Source organism: Oxyura jamaicensis, chromosome 1 (assembly GCF_011077185.1).
Source record: "Oxyura jamaicensis isolate SHBP4307 breed ruddy duck chromosome 1, BPBGC_Ojam_1.0, whole genome shotgun sequence".
NCBI classification, from domain to species: domain Eukaryota; kingdom Metazoa; phylum Chordata; class Aves; order Anseriformes; family Anatidae; genus Oxyura; species Oxyura jamaicensis.
This window is the reverse complement of record NC_048893.1, coordinates 86,545,446-86,559,657: the sequence shown is the minus strand read 5'-3', so window position 1 is coordinate 86,559,657 and position 14,212 is coordinate 86,545,446. Positions and strand designations below refer to the sequence as shown.

The following is a 14,212-nucleotide window of genomic DNA, read 5'->3' as shown; positions in this document are numbered from 1 at the left end:
TTCATCTCTTATGCCCACCCATCCCAGCCATGCAAGCACAGCCCAGTTTTGACTTAGGTAGGTGCAGGCATCAGTGCAGGCATTGCTGGAGGGAACACGAACGGGGCTGTGCTGGTGCTTTATGGAGCGGGTCAGTGCAGCCTGGTTTGCACACACACCAGACTGTCCTGCAGGGGTGTGCAAAGGCCTTGTGGTGCCAGCAGCTGCCACCCCTGCTCAGGTACCACCTGCTGATGGTACCTGATTTCCCCCAGAAAGGACACCGCAAGGAGGCTGTAAGGGATAGGAGCAGCCCAACACCTGGCATACCCTCACAACATCAGATCAGCAGAGGGGGCGAAATGAAATTATCCCCCCGTGAAGTCAGGCAAAAGAGGAGAATATCGTTTAATAACAACCACAACGATGTCTAGAAGACCCCGTGCTCAGACCCCAAACTGCGGTAGGTTTACAGGGAGGAGGAGGGGGTAGGGAAGAGAAAGCCCCACGAATTGACCTCTCTCCCCCCTGCCCCCGCCTCTTTCTTTAAATCCCCACCTAGTCAGGAGTGCTCATTAAGGATGGCTCTCGTTTCCCTAATTAGGCTGCCCCCTTCTCTTCACGGGGCTCCAGACCTCTGCCATTCAGCAATAACAAGAATAACAAGAAACTCGTTATTTTACAACCTGGGCTGGGGAGGAGGGGCGAGGGGGAGAAGATGGGCTTTGTGATGGGCGGCTCGGAGGGAAGCCAGCTCAGAGAAACCTGGGGGCTGCGGGGAGGGCGTTTTTAAGTGCAAAGTGACATTTAGGCAAAGGGGACTCGGGTAAGGACAAAGCTACGCCAGCCCTGGAGGTGTGGCGAAGAGCTCACAGATCCCACCGAAGGACCAGGCAGAGATCTCCCCTCAGGTTGGCACATGCTTGGCATAGCATCCTGCCCCATGCTCAGCCACCATGACCCCACATGTGTTTAAGTGTTTCTCTGGATGAAGGGGGGAAAAAAAAATAAAAAACAAAAAGCCATGCTCGCCACCTTGCAAAATCAGACCCTCCCTGGCCATTTGGAATGAATTTTGTCAAGAACAGCTTATCATCTCCATAAATTGTCACAGATCCATGCTATTTTGCAGAGTTAAACATTTCAACATTTTATCCACATTACCAATTAAGCCATCTTTGCTCAATTTATGCCTCATTTAAATAACTTATTACATCAGATATAGCTTTTTTATAGTTTGGTTTTAAGTCTCTTTCTCATACTCTCTTTAAGACTTGTCTAAGTCTTTCAAGATGTTCTTTAAAGCCCTCAGACCAAATTAAAACATCATTCACTGGAGCTTCGGCACTTAGCAGTTTCTCACAGATCTGGCAGTTACCCTTTGAAATACCTCGGGAGCAGAACAAATGCCAAATGGTGTCTGCCTCAACTTATACAGGAACGTTTTCAAGCACGAACCTCGAGTTATGCCTCAAAATAGGTACAGGCGTGCAAGCCAGCAGCCCTGATTTTCCTGAGGTGACGAATGTCCTGCAACAGTGTCCTGAAGGATTTATGATATCAATTATTTGGATTTTGCCTCCGAGCCTTTCTTACAATGATGGGTCATATTGTTTTCTAAATTCATGTTCATGCCTTAACTCAGTTGCATCTGCTAAAGGGTTCAGATTGTCCTGATTGTAAATAGACAAGCAAATATGTATCTGCTGGGACAGAGATTGACTGTGCCAAACCCTCTGTAAGCCCTCTTCTTCCCACAAAGAAAGAAAAAAAGAAAAGAACCCCCCCACACCCCCACACCCCCCCCCCAAAAAAAAAAAAAAAAAAGAGCAAGGCAAACAGTTTTCTCATGGTAGGTTTTTTGAGCCACTCCCATGCCACCCCCAAAATTTGGGTCACCTGGAACATTTAGCACATTTACAAATTCTCCCACCAAGAAATGTTTGGGGAGAGCTCAGGCTGGAGAGGAGGCATCTTACAGCTTTGTGGACAGCCTGAGCTGGTGGAGCCTGCTCCAGCCTGTGGAGATGTTCAGCATGTTCAGGACTTCGCCTTTTCCTGATGGTAAAATACATTTTTTCTTTCCTGGTTGCTCTGGCCCCTCTGCCCAGAGGAGCACTTAATGTTGTGTCTGTGTTGGGGCTGGGAGATGTCTTGGCCACGGTGGGAAGGAAGAGAGTGCCTCGGATTGCGCATCTGGTTCTGCATCTCCTCTCGCTCCTCTGTTTCAAGCAGAAACGTGTGGCAGCTATCTTTACAAGTTCAGTATATCTGTGTTACACCAAGCGCATCTGCGTTGCACTTGGAGGGGAGCCCAGAAGCTGCTTTCCATGTCAGGCTTGCTGGCTGTACCAGCAGTGGATGTAGGAAGGTGGAAAGGTCCCTGTGTGCCCCAGCACACCCACTGCTGCCCCTGCCCTGCCAAGCTCATGCCTTGAGGTGAAGGTGGGGGAGATCTTGGCTTCAGGCAACTGAGTGGCTTCTCCAAGGAAGCAGAGAGCCATGTGTGATTGCTGTTGACTTGCACCTCAGGGACAGCACAGGCTCCTTTACTTGCTGAAAGGAGCAATGAAGGGAAAAGCCCTCTTTTCTTTCCCCCGCCCCACTCTGTCCCTGTTGCCCCGGGTGCATTGTCCCCTTTTGTCCCCGAGAAGCACGCGTGTCCGGTAGCACTGCAGTTATTTTTAGGACAGCTTGGCCAGCATCCACACTGGTGGTGGCTTTGGTGAGCCGGGAGAAGCCGACTTTTCTCTCTCTGCCTTTCAATGTTTGGAAACAGTGAGGCTGCCAAGGGAGCCTGTCTCCTGCTCTGCACTTCCAGCCTCTGGAAAGTGAGAGTGAGCCCTGAAAAGCCTGGCAGGATGGCTGGGCGAGCGTGCCAGGGAGCCGGCAGTGTGGTGCCAACACCATCGGCCCTTCTCTGTGACCGGCCAGAGAAAGACGGAGCTGGAGAGTGTGTGTGGGGGGGTGAACGGGAAGCAGGGGCGGAGGGAGAGGCTGGAAAAATTGCACAAGGCTCCTCCGGGGGAGGCTCTTCATTTCCTGCGCCTGGCCTTCTGCGTTGGGTATGAAGGCGGCTGGGGAGGGGGCCAGCACTGCAGGGCTCAGCCAGCACCGGCACGGAGGATGGAGCAGGGAGGTGGGGAAGGACAGCAGTACCAACAGGGCTTCCCAAAATGTGTTTCCTTGGCCTCCTGATGCCTGGTGAGAAGGGACAGAGGCATCCTTAAGCAGACGGGCAGTGAAGAGCTGGACACTGCAGTGCCAGGGGGTACTGGCACAGTGGACGCTTTATACCTGAGATGCTCCTGGTGGAGCAAGCGCTGTTTTTGCCCCAGCCACTCCAAATCTCACCTCTGAATGAAAGTGTATTTTCTTCTGGTGTTTAAAAAAATAATAATGAAGGAGCAGAAAGCATATCTTTGTACCAAAAGCATTGCGGATACCCTGTGCCATGCCAGGGAGCGCCCAGGCCACTGTGGCTGCTGGCACCAAGTCCTTCTGACAGGTTGGCACCTGCTTTGCTGCAGGGACACTGCCGTTGAGTCCATGCTGCCAGGTGGTGGGAGATAGGTCCCCTTCTTCTCCTGCAGCTCCATGCTGTGCTGCTGCTGCCAAAAAGGTGAAGGGCTCTGGCGTGCGAAGGGGAGGAGAGGAAGAGTAGGGAAAAGAGGAGACATAAGCGTGTGGGTGTGCTGCGGGAGATGGGCACGCTGGGGAAGAACAAGCCAGCTCTCAGGACAGGATCAGCACCCTCTCCAGCCTCTCGCTCGGTGTACGTGGTGTCTCTCGGTCTGAGCGGCAGCTCCTCTCATGCCGTTGTGTGCCCAACCCGCTTAAACCAGCGCTGTTGTTTTTGGCAGGGGCGGGCGAGCGTTTGCTGAAGATGCTGCTCCCCCTGCTCGCCCTCCTGCTCTTTCTCCCTCCCTCCTTCCCCTGCTGCCGCGGTTCGGTTCCCCCTCCCGCCCCGCTCTCCTCACACAGCGGGATTAATCCATCAGCCCGCGCCGCGGAGGAGGAGGGGCGAGGAGCCTGCACTCCAGTGAGCACTGGAGAGGCCCCCATTCATGGGTCAACAAAACCGGGGAAGACTCTTGGACTTAATCAGCCAAGGAGCGCTCCAGCCCTGCAGACAATTAACATCAAAGCAGGGCAGGAGGGAGAGGAGACGAGGCACAGGGGAAAGCCTGGAAACCCGTGTGTAAATCCCGAATGAAAGAGGGAGGAAGGGGTGAGAGGGAGGAGGCTGGGGCGGCGTGCAGGAGAAGTCCACCTGCGGCTGGCTCCAGGATGGGGAAGCTGAGGTGCGAGGCCGTGGCCTTGCTGGGGACAGCATCCCAGCTTCCTCACGCTCCTCCCCAAAACCTCTTGCTGGGGCCCTGCCTCGCTCAGAAGGCTATTTCCAACAGTCCTGTCACAGTCCATGTAAGCAGGGAAAAAATTGCTAATACTTTGGGAATAGAGAGCAGCTCCTGCTGCTGCGGTGGCGTGAGCACGGCGAACCCAAGGAGGGGGGTGACAGGCTTGCAAGGGGAAGGGGCTGGCGGAGGAGGCCACGGGGCCGTTTTCTGGCACTCGTGCTGCACGCTTCCCCCTCGGTGGGCCTCACTCTGCAGAGACCTTTCCGCACCTCAGGAGCACCATGAGGAAACGTGAGGCTGCTGGAGAGCCCTTTCAGTTGTGATTTACCATCTCCTGAGTTGCTGTGTGGGTACTGAATGGAAAATCGTATCCGTGCCACAGCTTGACAGCATATTCCTTCTCCTCTCCTCAGCCTCAGACTGTTCAGACTTCTCCTGCCCGGAGCTTCATGACAGGTATTGCTGCCACCAGCCTGCAGGTATAGTCGGTGCTGTGCTGAGATGCTACAGCCCACGTAACAGCTTCACCCTATGATGAGGGTGGTGTTACCATCATGTTATCTCTGCCAAAGTGCTGCTGCCAGCAGCTGGGTCTGTAGGACTTCCTCCTGCAGTGGCAGAGCACCAGTCCTTGCAGCTCAGGAGCTGGCACCACAGCTCTGCTTGTCTAAAATACATCTAGGGGTGTGTGCGCATCGTGGGGGTCAGGATGAACTCCTCATCTGGGGGAGCAGGGAGTTCTGGCTCATGCTTTTTGAGGAAACTAGAGACACAACTCCGTTACAGACTGTGAAAAGAAATCAGGGAAGATGGAGTACAAGACAAGGAAAAGGTCACAAAACTACTGCCAGTGTGAATTACCTCTCCTAGTTGATAGGTGACTTTCATATAAAAAAAAAAAAAGAAAATCTCTCGGAACTACTAGCTACCCCTATGAAACTCTGTTTCCATATCAGTATCCACCCCAGAGTGCACTGCCCAACTCAAAGTAACTTCTGGAGCATTTCTGGAGACACTTCTGACAAGCTTTCTGAAAAGCTTTTATCTTTTTCACTGTGAGAATGGTAGCTCTATCCCTCTGTGCATCCCAGGAGCTGATCACTGCAAGCCTCGCTGTTTGGGGACAGGCAGCTGACAAGCTCTCCTTTCTCCGTCAGTCCTGATGTTGGTCTCCAAGCTGTGAGTGGATAAGCAGGACAAGGACAGGGCTATGTGCATCCCTCAGAGAGCAGGACTCTAAGGATGGGCTCAAACTAAGGCCTGCTGCTCCAGGTTGGTTTGCAGCTCTGCACAGATGGGTTTGTGCCAGGGTGGGTATCTCAGTGTGGGTACATCAGCATCTGGCTGACAGGCACAGGAGCAGCTCTCAGGGTATCCATTACATCTTAATTGTGGCTGTCTGGCCACGAGAAAGGACGGGAAGGGGAGCGCAGGGCCAGCCTTGGCTTTTGTTTCATGCGCTGAAGTTTCAGGCGCCTCTTTCCTTTCTTCCACCCACCCGCTTTTGCTCAGATAGAGCCTCTCACACCATGCATACTCCCGTTTTGTCCCGACATGGCTCTTCTCCAAGAGCTGTTTCTTGGAAGAGGGGAGGGGGAGAAGGGGTTGCAATGAGGTAAAACAGCGTAATGCATTCCTTCACCTTCCTCCTCCTCTGCGGCGTCTCCTGAGCATCTCTCCTTCGTCCTCAGCAGGTACCTGTGAAAAGTGACCCTGTCAACAAAACCCCAGCAGGACCGGCCTTTGGTCTCGCTCAGGCAGCTGGTTCCCATTAAATGTTCTCAATCACGGAGAATTCTTTCTCTCATCTGAAATATTTTATTATTGCTTTTCCTTTCTCCCAGTTTCCTAAGGAGAAGGGAGGGAGTGTGAGTGCAGTGAACTAAAGAAAGGGAATTTAAAGCTTGATCTTATCACTCCCATGTGGAAGGCCTGTGAGCTAGCCAGCAGCTGGGACATGTATTCCCTCTCTTATGCGCAGTGTATTACTCAACTTTTCATCCCCCCACTACCTCACATAGGGTCAAAACAGACAAGAAAGGCCTCTGTTACCTGGAGCACAAGTCTCTCCCTCTGCTTGTGCTCAACTAAGTGAGCCCAGGAGTTAAAATGGGTTGGGTTACCCTTGGCAGGAGGCTGACAGGACCAAATATGAGCATCCTGGTTTTGCCCAGGTGCCGCTGCTTTTGGAGGAAGAGAGAAGTTCGGCTGGATAATTTGGTGGTACCCTCTCTCCTGGACCAACACCCTGTTTTTCTCCTTTTTGCTTCTCTACAGAAGATGAGGGTGAGGTGAAGGGTGTGGAAACAGCTCGAGAAAGGGAAGGAGAGCAGTAACAAGAAAGCACGTTTTTTGGCTGGATGGTAAACAAGTTGGGAGTGCTTCTCCTTGTGAAGAGAAAGAAGTGTATGACTGCATAAAACCATCATTTTGCTGGGACTGACTCCAGTGTTTAACAGCTGAGGTGATCCTAGGGCTTGCTGCAGAGCTGCCACGGCCCAGAATGACAGAAATGGGCACGTACACTTTTACAAGTCATTTTCCAACCTCTGTTGCCTTGGGAAGACAAAGAAGACATGAAGTCCCACGTTGTCCAAGGAAAAAATGCCTGTGCTTGGTCTTCTCCTGGAATTTCAGCCATTTGTCTCTGCTGTTCATTTCTATCCTGATGACTGACTGTGGCCTGGTGCGATGCCTGCAATGTTTCTCTTGGGACCAGAGACACGTTTCTCCTCACAGCTTGTTACTAAGAACCGTCATATCATCTTCAGCCATCTGAGAAAGTATCCTCATCTCCTTGCTTGCAACTGGCTTGCGAACAGCCTCCCCGTAGGGCTGGATGGCAAAGGATCCTGCAGCTCTCCTGCCTTAACATGGACACATGAGAACAAAATCAGTCCTGAGTGCTTCACAGTAGGGACGTAGAGCTGGAAGGGATCCCCTATTTTACCACGTCTCATCCCTTGCTATTGTCAGCAATCACATAATGCAATCATTCTCACAAATGCGAAGCTCCAAACAATCCTAACAAGTTTTGAGATTCTCCCACTACCCCAATTAGTAGGCTATTCCAGAACTTGACAGCTCTGAGGCTTAAGCCATTCTTCTTATTTCCAGTCTCAATTTATTCCTGGCTGGAGCATGCCCACTTGTTCTCCTGCCAACATTGTTCCAAAGCTTAAATAGCTCTGCTCCCTCCCTGGTGCTCATCCCTCTGATGTGTTTACCAAGAACAATCATATCCATTCTCAGCCTGCGTTTTGCTGGGTGAAATAAATCAACGGGCTCCTATCCTGTGATAGGCACCCTCTTCCCCTGACCATCCAGCTAGCCTTTGTCTGCATCTCCTCTGCTCTCAGCTCTCTTCTTTCCAGCACGGGTGGTGAGAACCACAGACCATTCTCCGCTATCTGTGCCTGGGGCAGGGACCCGAGTAGCTCTGGGATTTCTGATAGTGCCCTGGAGACCGAAGGTCCAAGCACGGGGCTTTTTATAGGCACAAACTGTTTTTCCCAGTGGATTTGGTTTTCAACCCACTAGTGCCATGGGATGCAACCCTATCTCAGGGTGGTTTCTCGACACTGCTATGGAGTCAGCAGTCCCGCTTGGCTCTGAACCTATTGTTGCTCAGCTTTCTATAAAGCAATACTTGCTTGCAGAACCATAGGTATAAAGTTACTCTTGAGGTTTTGACTCATTTGGTGGCACTAGCTGTTAAAGCTGGGTCTCCGATTTCCCAGTGTAGTGAGGCACCCTGAGTCGTATCACTGGATAGCTTTAGCAGAAGGTTTTGTTTATACATTTATTTATTCTTTACAGAGCAATAGGTTCACATACATATTTTTTTTCCTGCAATGCTTTCCTGGACAGTCTGAATTCCTGTCAACAGGATATTGAGAGGCCCAGATAAAATTATATAAGTGTGTGTGTGCTTTTCACGTAATTTAGTATGTATCTGACCCTCTACCTCTCCTGTAACACTTCATTTTTCTCTTGTGAAAGGTGTGCAGAGTGGAGATGACAGATTTTAGGCTGGGATACTCTGCAGCAGAAAGAAACAAAGAGATCTACTTTTCAGTTAAGCCAAACCTGGGCTTCAGGGGGGGGAAAAAAAAAAAAAGCCAATTTCAGCTTCCCAAAGTGTAGGAATCCAGCCATGCCCTCATTATTTTGCTCTGTGACTCATCCTTTACACACAGAGTACTCTCCTAGTACCATGCCCTTTAGGTCTGAGGAAGGCAAGCAGTTGTGCAAGTGCATTGCAATATTGTTTTAGGAACTGGAGTCAGAAGAAGTGACTAGGGAAATGTGCACAGGCTACAGTCCTCGGGGCACAAAGTCTGCCTCTGGGTGCCTCTCACCAGCTCGTAGTTGTATCTTCTTACATGTTATTATAAGGGTGCCATAAAGAAGTCTGGGTTTTGCCCTGTATATCGTATTTTTGGCCTGCAGTGGGCTTTTCTGGGTATGTCCTCAGGACTGTGAATTTATGCAGACATTTCACTGTGACTCCGGAGGTTCAGAAATAACAGTGCATGATACTGGGGGAGAGGTGCTGAAAAGCACCCTTCGCTCTGCACCCCTTCTTCCACCTGAGAAGCTCTGGGTCACAGAAGTCTGCCCTTACTGATAGCTGTCCATCACGTTCATTCACTTTTGTATGATCTGTAACACCACCGCTCGTCAGAATCCTATATTCTGACTTTCTTGGGACCCAAGATCTCAGCAAACACCATGCAACGTAGAAGCAGTCCAGCATGGACATCTGTCTCCTGATGGATTGGCTCTATGCTTGAGAAAATGGACTCTGTAAGCAAGAACCCATGGCCCAAACTTATCTGGGTTCTCCCTGGTGCTACACAAGTCCAGGTTTTGCACCATGGCAGGCCTTCTGTCTGCACAGGGAGGCTGAGGTATAACAGGAAACAAGTACTCAAAAACCTGAATCTTTTTCCTCCCTAAAGTCTTTTGTTCCTGAAGCCAAAGCACAGTAAATCAAGGGCTTCTGCCTTATATGCAATTAAAGTGGTCTTAAAAAAAAAAAAAAAATACAACCCCCAAAACTACCAAATCCCCAAGTCCCAGAAAGGAAGAGGAGGAGGAAAAGATGGGACCTCTGAGAGGCTTCATAAATCTCATTGCAACGGACCTGGTGCAGATGTTCCTGCGTTCAGCCCACCAAGCAAAGCGCAGCACCATAATGGGGCTGAACGGCCACATGTGAAAGCAGACAGAAGACAGCTGACTTGAAGGAGACGTGCTCTCTCTGGCACATATAACACATGCTCGGTCCCTGCCCTGGCCTCCCTCGGTCCCTCCTGCCAAAAAATAAACAAGCCAGATCAAACCTGTCATGGTCTGGAAGTCTTCAGCTATCCCTTTTATTGTAACGTGGTGTGCATGGTCTAGTTTCCCAGTGCTTAGCGCCTTGGCATAGCACTGAAAAAATGTCTAGGTCTCCAGTTCTGGGACTGTGGCTTCCCACCTGGATGTCCAGGCATCACCCAGGCCCAGGGCAGCAAGACTAGCAAGGAGGTGAAGGAAAGGGACGGGAATTTCTCCATAGCCAGACTTTTCCTATTTTTTTGTAGGTGGCAGGTGAAGTTTGAAGCCAGGTTTGTCTATGGGCAGCCTTGGAAAATGATGTGTCCTATTGCTCTGAAGGAGCCTGAAATGCTGCAGTTGTTAGAAACAGCCTCGGCAAGTTTGCTAGCGTTTCTCTCAGTGTCCTCTGGTGGGAACCCATAGCAAGAAGGTTGGAAAGAAACTAAAACTAGGTCTTACCTGGGCTGCACCTAGCTGCTCAGCGATTATGCTTTTGTTTTCGGTGTATCTGGGTACCCATCTGCTAGTATCTCAGGGCACCAGCAAGTGCAGAAACGGGCAGCCACCTTGTCTTTGTCCCCAGAGAGGCACAGAAGAAGACACACATCATGTGATGTGGGCATGCCAGTGGGGAGACGTAATTTTTCCCTGCCATTAATTTTTTTATTATTTGATTTGTCCTCATTTCAAGAAGCAGGAATCATTCTCGTTGGGTTTTGTCCTTTGTGTAAGGGAAGGAAAAGACACGTCGGGAATTCCAGCAGGCTTTGGGGCAGCCAGCACCTGGGTGGTGCATTGTCTTTAAAATGGTCTCCAAAAATAACCAGGACCGCAAAAGGGGAAAAATTAATAAGGATAATTAACTGGTTTCCATCTCCAAATGCTTTGGAGACATGAGCTAATCAGTCTGTAGACACATACAAACACACACAATGTCTGTAATTAGTTTGCCCTTCTACTTCCTTACCTCTTCCCCTAGCAGATTGCCCACCGAGATCCCTATCAGGCAGAACAGGTCTCTTTCTGCCCCCTTTGCAGAGGCCTGACAGTCTTGCCTCTGCTCATATTGCACCCTGTCTCTGTCAGTCTGTCTGTCTGACTGCTTCCCTCCCCTGCTGGCCAAGATCAGATTTCACCAAATGAATCACAGTCTAGTGGAAACTCCCTCAGATCTTTGCCAAGAATTGCAAAGTTGATGAAAATGGGACTCACAGCCAAAGGGAATTTAGCACGGTTCCTTACTGGTTCCAACCAACTGGGTTCCCACTGCCGTTGGTTGCTTCTGGTTGTCCCGTTTCCACGTTCAGCCTGGCACATCTCCTCCACCAGGAGCATCGTTCCCAGGATTATCAAGTTCATTACCAGATGCCGCACTACACCTCCGGGGCCCTCCTGGTAGCTGCAGACTGCTCAACTCTTCCCTTCCACCTGGGCGTTTCCTGCTTGCTTTTTTTTTTTTTTTTTTTTTTTTTTTGCAGTGAAGGGAACTCAATAAGACCAAGGTTTAAACATCTTCTCTATTCTGAGTAGGCTTTTTTTTTTTTTTTTTTTTTTTTAATCTGGTATAGCCCTTGAACCTTACTTCCCTCTCTGATGGCTTCATGGCTCTGCTGTTTTCAGCGCTTGGTCTAGCAGAGGAGGTAGCCTCTGGCTGAGAACCACAAGTCCCCTCCCAGATGGGGCTCACACTCCATGTGGGACCTTAGGCAAAGTTACTTTGCTTCTGACCCTCATCTTATCCACCAGTAAAATCAGTGTAATTACCTCATTTTTTATAAAATGATTTAAGGAAGACACTGGGTTTAGTGCTGGAGGGGTAACTCATGATGGAGAGAAACCACTGTGTGGTCTCCTGGGACCTTCAGCATACAGAAAGGAGGTTGTTTGATGCCACCCTCAAACCCCCAAACACCTAATAACAATCTTTTCCTCAGCCTCAGACTGTGATGCTGAAGTGGATGTCCTGGGGGCTGCAGCACTGGGGTCTTCAGATTCTCCATCCAGACAAAGCCAAGGTGGCAGATGATTGTAAACAGTTACTGAGAGAAAAGCCCCAATGCTTTCAGCCTTCGCATGCCATCTTTGTGATCACCAGGAATGTGCTGTGAAGTGCCACCAAGGCCCTGCACAAGAGGCCCTGTCATACTGCTGGCTGCTTTTGTGCTTTGCCCAAGTCTCCTTGGGCTGGTGTTGTCCCACGTGTCCAGAAACAAGCCTGCACCTCAGGTGGCTCCCGAGAAGCCACTGAAGAGGAAACCCTTAAAGTTTGGTGGTCAGTAGGAAGCTCTTCATCCCCTGGGCTCCCAGCTGCTCCAGCGTCTCCAGCCCCATGAGGCCCCGGTGTGCTGAAGCTCTGCCTCCATGAGCACGAGCCTTCCCTAGAGCAGGGAGCAGCTCCCGGGGCCAGTGTTGGTTTCCACCAGGAGAAGGCAATGCTCCTCTGCCACAGCCGCCTTGCCCAGGGAGAACTGCAGGCCCTTATCACGATCCAGCCCCTTGCTGCGAGGAGGAGCGATCATTTTCCTTTCTGGGTCTCCCTGCTCTCTCTCCAGCTCCCTGCTCTCTCTTTCCCTCTCATCTATTTCCTTTGACGCCAGGCCCAGGCCCACTGCCAAGTCTCAGATCCATTAGCGAGGTGCCTCGCTGACTGAAGCACAAATCAGGATGGATCCGGGTGCAATTAACAGCTTCTAGCACCTCATCTGGAAGGCATTAGCTTGGCTTTTGGGGGAGGGGGTTATGGGTTGGGAGAAGTGAGAAATAAGAGGGAATGGATATAGATGCCAAACAGAATAAATAAGCTATTTCTGCCCCTCTTAGGAACCACCATCCAGCATCTGACAGCAGCACACAAGCAGATGTGCAATCGCCATCAGCGGGGAGTGCAGTTACTGTACCGAGCCTGTGTACCCTATAGACCTTCCCTCCTGGGAGGATTCAGCTATTGGGTCCAAGAATGCACCACGATGGCATGGAGGTGTGCAGTCAGACACAGCTTACAAATGATGTCCCAAAGCAAGGTTTGTGGCCATGGGACCTGTAAGTACACTTCGGTCTACCTTGTTCTCATCTTCCTATGGTGTTCTATTCCGTCTAGCTCTCAGTGTACTAAAATCCGTAAAAGCATGATGCTCTGGTGTCTCTCTTGCACTTGGAGAGCCAAGACAGACCAGCATATATTGGTTATGGTGGCCCATAGGTGTGTTGTAGACCAAGAAACCACAGATAATACAGTTCTTGCTTGTACAAATACATTGGCCTTCACCCAGCCTTGTACATCCCATTGAGGAAACCTCTGGTATTGCTCTCAGCAGAGACAAAGGCCAGCCCCACTCCTCACCAGTTTGCTCCAGGGTGCACAAATGCACAGGTGTCTGTGGCTCTTGGGCAGCCTCAGCCCTAAAACTAAAGGGACAGGGCAAGTGTACTTGTAGTGCAGCCGTCACGCTCCCAGAAAGGGCATGATGTTTCCTGAAATGGTGTACACTGGGGGAAAACCAAACACCAGTTGCCCTCTCCTCATGTGGCAGAGCCTGCGAGCCTGCAAGGCAAGGGAGCCTGGCTTTTATTTACGCATCTGGGTGTGATCCCGGTGCCCAGGCGCCAGATCCCCCGTGCCACAGCTCACAAGCTTTTCCACTTCCAGGGCCACCTGCTGATGGCCAGAGGCTGAGGAAGCCAAGGCGTCCTCCGAGCCAGTGATCTCATGCTATTCCTGCACAGGCAGCAGCTGGAAGTAGCTGGAAACATCCCTCAGAGTAATTTTTCCTATGCCGGCTGTTGCCAAACGATGGTCTGTGGAGCCCTGCTGGTTGGTGAGCTCATGGAAAGCCATCTGCACCTGGGCTCGGGGGCCATCCAGCCGAAACGGTGGTGACATAGGTGCGGGACTGTGTGGGGGAAATGTGGAGGGCTGGTATTTGTTGGTTCAAGGAGCCTGGGACGTGTTGTTACAGCCGGTGCTCTCTGTCGTGTTCCTGCTGGCAGACACACGTACGGCAAGTGGATGCAGAGGGCAGCGAGGGGGAGTGGATGCGCTCGGCCGTGCCTTGCTGCCTGCAGAGGAGAACGCATGCTCACGCTCGGCCGGCGGCTGCCTGCACACATTCCCTTGTTTTCTCGGCTGGGATGGAGGGAGAAGGCCTGGTTTCGGTTAAGCCCTTGGTCACACAAAGATGCCTTTCCTATTACTCTTTTGTTTTCCCTTCCCAGTAATGTTCCCATTTAACTCTTTCAACTCTCCCCAGGGGTGCAGCTCACCCTTCCCGAGGGATGGCCCCAGGCAGGGGCAATTCAGGAGCAAAGGGCGGTTGTGGGGGTCCAGGGCTGGAGCCCCCCAACCCCACATACAGGCTTGGGGAAGCTGGTGCAGGGGAGGATGGCAGTGCCGGGAAGAGCTGGGGTGCCAGGAGGAAGATACTCCAACGCCACAGTGCTGAGCATGGTGGAAATACCTAAAGAGTCAGTCATGGTGTTATCATGGCTGAATTTGGCTCCAAACTTCAGATCTGCAAAGGGGGAGTGCTGGGGGGGGGGGGGGGGGGGGG

At 51.2% G+C, this 14,212-nt stretch overlaps 1 long non-coding RNA gene across 1 annotated transcript; it reads left to right on the top strand.

Moving 5' to 3' along the window:
* Positions 1 to 12,664: 12,664 nt before the first annotated feature.
* Positions 12,665 to 14,195, top strand: LOC118155797. The gene is made up of 3 exons (XR_004746029.1): positions 12,665 to 12,704; positions 13,312 to 13,547; positions 13,653 to 14,195. It is a non-coding gene; the product is annotated as an uncharacterized LOC118155797 (long non-coding RNA).
* The last annotated feature ends 17 nt before the right edge of the window (positions 14,196 to 14,212 follow it).